The sequence below is a fragment of the Macaca nemestrina genome, chromosome 1 (genome assembly GCF_043159975.1).
Source record: "Macaca nemestrina isolate mMacNem1 chromosome 1, mMacNem.hap1, whole genome shotgun sequence".
NCBI classification, from domain to species: domain Eukaryota; kingdom Metazoa; phylum Chordata; class Mammalia; order Primates; family Cercopithecidae; genus Macaca; species Macaca nemestrina.
This window is the reverse complement of record NC_092125.1, coordinates 45,105,465-45,115,385: the sequence shown is the minus strand read 5'-3', so window position 1 is coordinate 45,115,385 and position 9,921 is coordinate 45,105,465. Positions and strand designations below refer to the sequence as shown.

Here is a 9,921-nt window from a genome sequence, read left to right as displayed (position 1 = left end):
AATGCACAAAATTTGATCAAGCACTCTAAAAGAAAGATATTCATATGGCCAATAAGCATATCAGAAGGTGTTCAATCACATAAATCATCAGAAAAAAATCAAAGTAGTAATAACAACGGAATGCTGCAGCAAATCAACAAATATGACAAAATTAAAAGGCTAAAACAGCAGTTATTACCAATGACCTAGAAAAAATAGGTATTTTATATATTCCTGGTGAGAAGGTAATTCGGTACAATTATTTTGAGAAACTTTTAGTGTCTGTCAAAGTTGAAAACACACATAACCCATTTATCAAGTAAATCCCTTCCTATCCAAAACAAAGGTACCATTTGTATTCATACAAAAATGTATAGCACTATATATAACATTACTATTCTGGAAGTGGCACAAACACCCACCAGCTGTAGATAAAATACATATATTGTAGAATGATCATACAGTGGAATACCATACAGAAGTGAAAATAAATGAACTATTTTTCCATGCATTAACATGAATAAATAAAATAGGCATAGTATATTGACTGAAAGAAACCAGATACAAAAGGGTATATCCTGTACAATCACATTTATACAAATTCCAAACACTGACAAAACGAATGTTATTGGTCATATTTGTAGAGATGAGAAGGGGTGTTAGAGACAAGAGGGTGACCTGGAATGTGCTGCTGATTTTATCTTTCTTGACCTGCATGGTGGTTATTTGAATTCATGATTTGCACACTGTCCTGTTTATTTTAAAACATGAAAGGATAAAATCAAATGAAGGAATTTTATGACATGTATTTAAATTAGACAAACAAATTTGTCTTAAGAACTAAACTTTCTTAGAAAAATCTTGGACAGATTGGAGTCTATAGTGTCATCACTTCTATCTAAATATCCAAGAAAAGTATATTCTTTTTTTATTTTTACAAAGCAAAGGAAGAGTCAAGAACAACAGTATTTTAAATAGCAATGTTCCAGACAAAACAGGCTATCTAAACCTGGCAATATTGTATTGAATCAGCCATAGGAGATGCATGATGTGCATTTTGGCACTCCTTTTAAGCAATACTATTAGGATAGAGTTTATGTTCAATAAGTATTATCGAAAGCTACTGCTTCCTTTTTAAATGGTCTATGCCAAAATATTTCTTCCTCATTTTAATACTCTACTTATATCTTTTTGCAAATTGTATTAAAGTTTTGAGAAAAGTAAATTGGTTTCTAGAAGAACTGAAAGCATGGGCACTTGCCTTTTGGCTCCAATTTATTATTAAATGCATCATACAGAAAATAATGTACATTTCTAATAAGTAAACTTTAATGAAACATAGAAAATTACAAATAAGTAAATTGAAATAAATACAGTTTTAAAAAATGTCACCCTAATGATGAGTATGAAATATTCATTCTAGCCCAAGTTATGAGAGTACTTTCTGGCATAGTTATATTTAGGGTAAAACAAATTCACTGTGAAATCATGTATGTAATCGATCTAAGTCTCCTTACCCTTATTACAAGACAGTATGCCACCTCTCATCAACAACTAATGCTATATTTAATCAAACAGAAAAGTCCTAAGATAGCTGAGGTATTAAAATTCTAGTGGACTAACACCCATTAAACATAAGATTTTTTAAAAGTTCAACTGAAGAGAATATAAAGCACCCTTTATTAAATGTAAAACAAACAAGACCTAAAGTAGAATATTAAGTTAACTCAAAAAGGATTTTTACAGTTTCTCTTTATTTTTATTTCTGGTTTTAAGGTTTAGAAATATGCTCATAGAGTTAATGTTTACATTTTATGCTTAGTCCTTTATTTATTTGGCAAACAGTTCAGAACAGGGAGGCACCTGCTCCATTTTACTTGTAAAATTCAATGGATAATCAAGAAAAAACTCATGGTGGATATAAACCTGCCTCCTCCAAAAAAATAAAGAAGGGGAAAAGGGAGCTCAAAGAAAAAAAAAAAAGAAAGAAAGGAAAACCTAGTAGTACTCCTTCCCTGGATGTTTGAATATGCTTTCCCTGCTCAAATGATAGAATTTCAGCTACACAAGTGCATGGTGAATGAGAAAGGGAAGCCACATCAAAGTGCCTAGAACAAGTGAACTGATTCCTGAGCCTTCTCCACAAATCTACACTCAACATCTCAGGACTGAGATAATCTAAAGGAAAACAATTATGGGAGAACAGAGAACCAGGGGTGCCTGCAAGACACCATCTCATTCCCGAGTCCTCCACAGTAGCACACACTGGGCCTAGTTTTTATTCTTATCTTTAGAAAAAAAATACGTTCTACCCAAGAAAAAAAATCATTAAACCTATGAAGAATTCAGACTCTTAAAGGAAAAAATATAATAAAGACAATCTATATCACTGAAGGCAAAATTAGTGGAGCAAACAGATAAGGTTTTTTTTTTTTTTTTAAGTTCAGGTTTATCGAAGTATAACTATACATACAGTCAAATTCTTAGAGATACATATCAAACGTTTCTGATATGGTTTGCCTTTGTTGCCACACAAATCTCATCTTGAATTGTAATGCCCAAATATCGCGGGAACTCCCTGGTGGGAGATGATTGGATCATGGGGGTGGTTTCCCCCACACTGTTCTCATGATTCTTATAAAATCTGATAGTTTTATAAGTGTTTGACAGTTCTTCCCTAACACACACACACTCTCTCCTGCTGCCTTGTGAAGAAGGTGTCTGCTTCCCCTTCCACCATGATTGTAAGTTTCCTGAGGCTTCCCCAGTCACGTGGAACTGTGAAACAATTCAACTTCCTTTGTTTATAAATTACCCAATCTTGGGTAGTATCTTCTTAGCAGAGTGAGAACGGACAAACACCGTATCGAAATCAAATGAAGAATAATTCCAACACCCCGAAAAATTGCCTCAAAATACTTTGTCATCAATCTCCTTTTCCCACAAGTCCTTGAAAATTGCTAACCTGTTTCCATTCCTTTAGTTTTGCGTTTTTCAGAATGTCTTATAAATAAACATCATATAATATGTAACCATTTGAATCTGACTTCTTTCATTTATCATAATGCATTTGGGATCCATGTATATGTTTGCTCATATCAGGAATAGTTAATTCTTTTGTATTTCTGAATAGTATTCCATTTTAAAGGATGTACTCTATTTTGTTTACCTATTTATCTATTGAAAAATCATTTGGGTTATTTCCAGATTTTGGTAATTATGAACAAAGCTACAACAAATATTGTATAGATTCTTCTTACATGTAAAACATAGAATACGTTTTACATTCTTTTGGGTAAATATCTAGAAGTAGGATTGCTGCATCTCGAGATAAATGAAAATTTGGTTTATTATAAAAAACTGGCAACTGTTTTCTAAAGGGGCTGTGCTATTTTGTAATTCTGCTATCAGTGTAAAAGAGTGCCAATTACACCATATCCTATCAGCACTTCATACCGCCACTTTTTAAAAGTGTAGTTATATTAAAAGTTGTTGAGTAGTACTGTCTTTTTAAAATTTGTATTTATCTAGTGAATGGTGATGGTGAATATCTTCATCTATTTATTGGCCAAATGTCTATTTCCTTAGGTGAATGGGAAATCTTTTGCCCATTTTTTCTCACTGTTTTAAAAATTATTATTGTGGTTCAGTTTTAAGAAACTTTAAAATCTCAGCAGACTTGTATCAGATATATATTTAAAAATATTTTTCTCAATCTGTAGCTTATGGTTTTATTTTTTAATATGGTCATTTGAACGTAAGTGGTTGATTTTGATATATTCCCGTTGATCATTTTTTCTTTAATGAGTTGTGCTTTTGTGTACTACTTAAGAAAACATTTTCTAACCTAGAGTACCAAAGTTTTTCTTCTCTGATATAGTCTAGAAATATTACAGCTTTGGGTTTATTATTTAGGTTTAGGATCCATTTAAATTTTAATACGCTTCAAAGTATGATTTGAAGTTCTTTTTTAAATATGGATGTCTAGTTGTTTCAGCACTCTGTTGGAAAGATTACCTTTTATGCATTGAATTGCCTTTGAGTCTTTGTCAAACATCAGTGAGCTATATATATGCAAGTTCCATTTTGCACTTTTTTTCCATTGACCTATATATCTATTCTTTCACCAATATTACACTGTCTTTTTAATCACTTTTATTTCAAGTTTGGGGGTACATATGCAGGTTTGTTACTTAGGTAAACTTATGTCATAAGGGTTTGCTATATAAATTATTTCATCACCCAGGTATTGTGCCTAGTACCCATTAGTTATTTTTTCCTAATTCTCTTCCTCCTCCCATCCTCCACCTTTCAGTAGGCTCTGGTGTGTGTTGCTCCCTGCCATGTGTTTATGTATTCTCATCATTTAGCTCCTACTTATAAGTGAGAATATGCAGTGTTTGGTTTTCTGTTCCTGTGTTAGTTTGCTAAGGATAATGACCTCCAGCTCTATCCATGTCTCTGCAAAGGGCATGATCTCATTCTTTTTTATGGCTGTGTAGTATTCCAAGGTGTATATGGAGCACATATTCTTTATTCAGCCTATTATTGATGGACATTTAAGTTGATTCCATGTCTTTGCTATTGTGAATATGCTGTCTTATTACTGTAGGAAAGTCTTGACATCAGATAGCGTGCATACTTCAACTTTTTCACAATTGTTGTGACCAATGAAAATTCTGTGATTTTCCTTATAAATTTTAGAATCAACTTGATGGTGTTTATGTGAGAAAAAACCTGTTGAGATTTTCAGTGAATAATGATAAATTCATAGAACAATTTGGGGACAAGTAGTGTCTGAACAACACTGGTTCTTGCCATCCAGGAACATGACCTATTTAGGTTGTCTCTGATTTCTCCTATCAGTGTTGTATAGTTTTCAGCATAGAAAATTTATCTATAAGTGGCTAAAAGTCTCATGTTTTTGGTGTTACTGTAAATTAAGCTTTTTATATTAACCTCATTATCCAATTGTTTATTGCTCATACACAGAAATACAATCAATTTTTGAAATTTTTGACTTTCTTAAACTAACTTCCTAGTTTTATTAGATTTTTGATAGACTTTTTGGGGTTTTCTGCATAAAAATTATTTTACTTTTAAATATTGATAATTTTATCTTTCTAAACTGTATGACTTTACTCCAATACAAGCTGAGTAGAAGTGGTGACAGCAATCATCTTAAACATCTTACCAGTCTTAGAAGAAAGCATAAAGGCTTTCACAGTTAATTATCGGTATATCCTTAGATTTTTCTTTTATGTGTGTTATCAGTGTTAGCGTATTTTTTGAAACTCATAGGCTTTTTATAATAATAGTTTTAGATTTACAAAAATGTGAGCCAATGGAAAATAGTACATAAAGTTGCCATATACCATTACCCTATATAGTTTCCCCTGTTATTAATGTCTTGTATTAGTGTAGTACGTTTGCTATAAATAATGAACCAATATCAATAGATTTTGATTATTAAAGTTTTTGCATTAAGGTTCATTCTTTCTGTTAAATAGTTTTATCAGTTTTGACAAATGCATAAATCATGTATCAATTCGTTACCATATCCTGTAGAATAGTTTCACTATTCCAAATATTCTTGTGTGTCACAATTCATCCCTCATTTTCCTCGTAAACTCCTAGTAACCTTTTTCTATAGTTTTGTCTTTTCCAAAATGTTATGTGTTTGTAACAATACAGTATATAGCCTTTTCAGACTAGCTTCTTCCACTTAATAATATGCGCTTAAGGTTTCTCTATGCCTTTTTGCATCTCCATAGTTTACTACTCTTGTTTTTTGAGACGGAGTCTCACTCTGTGACCCAGACTGGAGCGCAGTGGCGCCATCTTGGCTCACTGCAAGCTCCGCCTCCCGGGTTCACGCCATTCTCCTGCCGCAGCCTCCCTAGAAGCTGGGACTACAGGCGCCCGCCACCACGACCGGCTAACTTTTTGTATTCTTAATGGAAACAGAGTTGTACCATGTTAGTCAGGAAGGTCTGGATCTCCTGACCTCGTGACCCACCTGCCTCGGCCTCCCAAAGTGCTGGGATTACAGGCATGAGCCACTGCGCGCGGTCCATAGTTTGCTGCTCTTTACAGCTGAATAACGTTTGATTACATGGCTGTACCATCATTTATTCATCTACTCACCTATTGAAGGACACCTTTGTTACTTTCAGGTTTTGGCAATTATGAATAAAGCTACAATAAACACTCATGGAACCTAAGTTTTAAACTCAATCGGGTAAATAGGAGTGTAATTACTGGATCCTATGGTAAAAGTATATTTAACTTTGTAAGAAACTGTCAAACTGTCTTCCAAAGTGTCTGTACCATGTGCATTTTTACCGGCAATAAATGAAAGTTCCTCATGCTCCATATTCTTGCCAGCAAATGGTATTTTCAGGTTTTTTTGGATTTTAGTCATTCTAGAAGTTTTGTATTCGTATGTCTTGTTCTAGTTTGCAAGTCCTTAAAGATGTACAATGTTGATTATATTTTCTCATGTTTTTTTGCCTTATGTGTATCTTTTTGGTGAAATGTCTATTCATGTATTTTGTCAATATTTTTTCACGAATATTTCCTCCAAGTCTGTGGCTTGCCTTTTAATTATTTTAACTATGTCTTTTGCAGAGATTATTTTTTTATTTTTAATAACATCCAACTAATATGTTGTTTTGAATCATAAATTTGGTGTTTTATCTAGAAATTCATCATCAAACTTAATATCAGCTAGATTATACCTATGGTTTTTCCTACAAGTTTTACAGTTTTGCATTTTGCATTTAGGTCTATGATTCATTTTGAGTTAATTTTTATACAAGGTGTAAGGTCTATGTTCAGATTCATTTTTTGCAGATGTAGATATCCAGTTGGTCCAGCATCATTTGTTGAAAAATGACCATTTCGTTGCCTCTGCACCTTTGTTAGAGACAGGAAAATCGTTGAGCCCAGGAATGCTGTGACCAGCCTGGGCAACAAAGCAAGACTGCATCTCAATAATAAATAGATAAATAAAAAGAAAGATCAGTCAACTATATTTTTGTCCAAACTTTTGTAAGGAGGAATCTAATTTTATACACATGTATTCTTTTTATATAATTTTCAAATGTTTTAAAACCTGTTTCTTAATATTTCTCATGCAATATGTAAGTTTTACAAACAAGTATACTTTGCATATACTACCCAGTTTAGGAAATAAAGTATTTAAAGTCCTTTATGTATACTCTCTTTTTATAACATCTGAGCTTATCATTTTATTTATTATTTTACTACATAAGAATATATATCTAAGCAAATTATTTTACATATTTTAAAATGTTATATCTATAGTCACATTTAAATCTTTTTGCAACTTGGTTTTTGCTCAATATTATGTAGCTGTAGCATGTTATTAAGATTCATCTATTGTGAAGCTGTAGTTAATTTTTCCATTTGAGTTTTAGTTTTAAAAAATATTGAGTTGCAAAAGTATATATTCTGGACACAAAATAATTTTTGACATGTATTATAGAATATTTTATACCAGTTTTCATATTGCTTTTGCTTTTTACTATCATTTTAAAACTAAAATTGTACTGTGGGATAATTTTAGAATTACTTAGAAGTTTCAAAGATTGTACAGAGTTCCTATATACCCCTCATCCAGTTTCCGCTATTGTGAACATCTTACATACATATGGTACGTTTACCACAATTTATAAACCAACATTGTTATACTACTATAAATTAAACTCTGAACTTTGTTTTTATTTCACCAGTTTCCTGCTAATATCCTTTCTCTGTTTTAGAATTCAATCCAGAATACCACGTTGCATTGAGCATGTTATATTTTAATGAAGATACATTTTCTATTTTTTTAAATCAACTTTTATTTTAAGTTCCAGGGTACATGTGCAGGATGTGCAGGTTTGTTACATAGGTAAACATGTGCCATGTTGGCCACATGAATGTCTTCTTTTGAGAAGTGTCTGTTCATATTCTTTGCCCACTTTTTATGGGATTGTTTGTTTTATTCCTGTAAATTTGTTTAAGTTCATTGTAGACTCTGGATATCACACCTTGTCAGATGGATAGATTGCAAATATTGTCTCCTATTCTGTAGGCTGTCTGTTCACTCTGATGATAGATTCTTTTGCTGGGCAGAAACTCTTTAGTTTTATTAGACACCATTTGTCAATTTTTGCTTTTGTTGCTATTGCTTTTAAGCATTGAATTTTGTATTTTTTAATATTTATGTTGGAGAATTTTTCCTATAATTTGTATTCTGTGCAGTGTAAAAAAACTTCTTCCCCATCTAAAATAATAATAGAGTTTCCTACATTTTCCTGGAAGATTTAAAGTTTTGTTTTTCACATTTTTAGTTAATTAATCTTTATTTTGTTTTTGTAAGATGTAAGGAGGGTTTACTTTTTTTTCCCATGTGGAAAACCAGTTGTACTAAGACCATTGGTTGAATAATTATTCTTTCCACACTATCTTAAATGTCTTCTTTGTCATATCAAGTTTCCATGGATATTTTATTTGGTGAATTTGTTGACATCTGGGAGATATTGCATGGCCATTTTCAAACAGATCCCTCTTTTTCTTCTTTATAATTAGTAAATTTCATCCTTTGGTCCACAAGATAATTTTTTAAATTGTTTTCTCAATTTCTACAAGAAGTTTCTATTGGAATTATATTTGAAAATGCTTTACATGAGTAAGTTATTTGGAAAGAACCGGCATTTTTGTGAAATAGCCAAATGTACTATAATAATTTTAATAGGTGAGACAATTCAATTGTCCAAAGTGTGGGTATTCCAGATTGAGTTTCTTGGTAAAGTGACTCCAAGAAGAGTAGCATGCAGGAAGTTTATTTGACAGTGCTCTCGGGATCAACATGTTTTTGAGGCAAAATGAGGAAGCAGAAAGAAAAAAGCAGGATTGTCTAGAGGGAAAAGTTAGACTGTAATGCAGTCACGGTAAGGTGGCAACCCCAATGGGAGAGCTGATGGTAGGACTAGCTTTCAGAGTTGCCAGAGTTGGGCAAAAGAGGCCAGGCATCTACAGCTATGGGTAGACCAGCCATTGGAAAACAACTGGACATCCAGGTGTCTTAGCGAGTTTGGGCTAACATAACAAAGTATCATGGACTGTGTGGCTTATAAACAATGAAAATGTATTTCTCAAAGTTCTAGAAGCTAGAAGTCTAAGATCAGGGTGCCAGCATGGTCTAGTTCTGGTAAAGGCCCTTTTCCAGGTTGAAGACTGCAGTCTTCTCATTGTATCCTGGCAAAAGAAGGCCAATACCACTCTCTCTAGGATAATGAAGACTCCACCTTTATGATATAATTACCTCCCCAAGGCCAAACCTCATAACATCACATTGGGGGTTAGAATTTCAACATAGGAGTTTTAGAAGGACACACACATTCAGTCCATTGCATCAGGTTAGTTTTTCGTTTGTTTGTTTTTACTGGTTTGTTTTTTAATCCAAATTCAGTCTAGTCCTTGTCAAGGTTTGAAACAAACTAGCTATTGTCTATTCTAGTAAAAATCATTTGATCCTGTAGCTTCAGGAGAATTGCAGCTCGGAGTTGGGCTAGAAAATACGTAGTAGACTGGCTACCACCTCCGACTTCCTCATTTCTTAGCTCCCCACTGCTTTCTCCATTCACTTTTATTATTAAGAGCTACAGTGTACATGCATGTTGGTAGCCTTAACAGACTATGAAGTCCCAATGAAGATGTACACTATTTATACTCCAAAGCAGAAGGGAGAACAACTTCTTTTACCTCATCAAGAGATAAATGGTTACATCACAGAATAAGCTGCTAGGCTAATTCCTAGGGTAAGTGTTTACATTTCACGGAGTTATGAAGTCAATAACGTTGAGGACGTACTGCATTATAAACTGGAAATAGAGATTATCTAGGACATGGAGAGAATCATTTACATTCAAA

The 9,921-nt window shown here is 33.0% G+C and overlaps 1 long non-coding RNA gene across 1 annotated transcript in view; it reads right to left on the bottom strand.

The window, feature by feature from the left end:
- Positions 1-206: 206 nt before the first annotated feature.
- LOC139356558 (uncharacterized) overlaps positions 207-9,921 on the bottom strand; it is a 52,944-nt gene continuing 43,229 nt past the window's right edge. The window contains exon 3 of the long non-coding RNA XR_011608563.1: positions 207-730. This is a non-coding gene — a long non-coding RNA (uncharacterized lncRNA). The remainder of the gene's footprint in view (positions 731-9,921) is intronic.